The following is a 411-nucleotide window of genomic DNA, read 5'->3' on the forward strand; positions in this document are numbered from 1 at the left end:
CATAAGCTTCTATGGTGTTACTCGGTGTCCATCAGCGCCCCCATCCTGCCACCTGAGTCTAACTACCTCCAGTCCAACTGACCAAAGAATCGGAACAAAATAAATTCTGTTCAAATTAATCATTTAAAAAAATATTTTTAAAATAAAAAAAAACTCACATTTCAAATTAATTTTTTTTACCAGTTGGTGGCGTTATCTATAAAACCAGGACATTTTTTTTTCAGAATCTCAGGTTGAATATATTTGACCAGATATTTTTTTTTTTTCCGTCACCCTGAACGCACCGCGGCTGTGGCTGTGGAGAAAGAACGATGCGTTCAGGTGTCGTCTTTATGTCGGTACTTTATACAATCACCTTCCAAAGTACTTGAAGTGTCCCTGTGAGGACCGCACGCCTCGGTGCTCCATCGA

The sequence above is a fragment of the Cynoglossus semilaevis genome, chromosome 8 (genome assembly GCF_000523025.1).
Source record: "Cynoglossus semilaevis isolate Cse_v1.0 chromosome 8, Cse_v1.0, whole genome shotgun sequence".
Taxonomy (NCBI): domain Eukaryota; kingdom Metazoa; phylum Chordata; class Actinopteri; order Pleuronectiformes; family Cynoglossidae; genus Cynoglossus; species Cynoglossus semilaevis.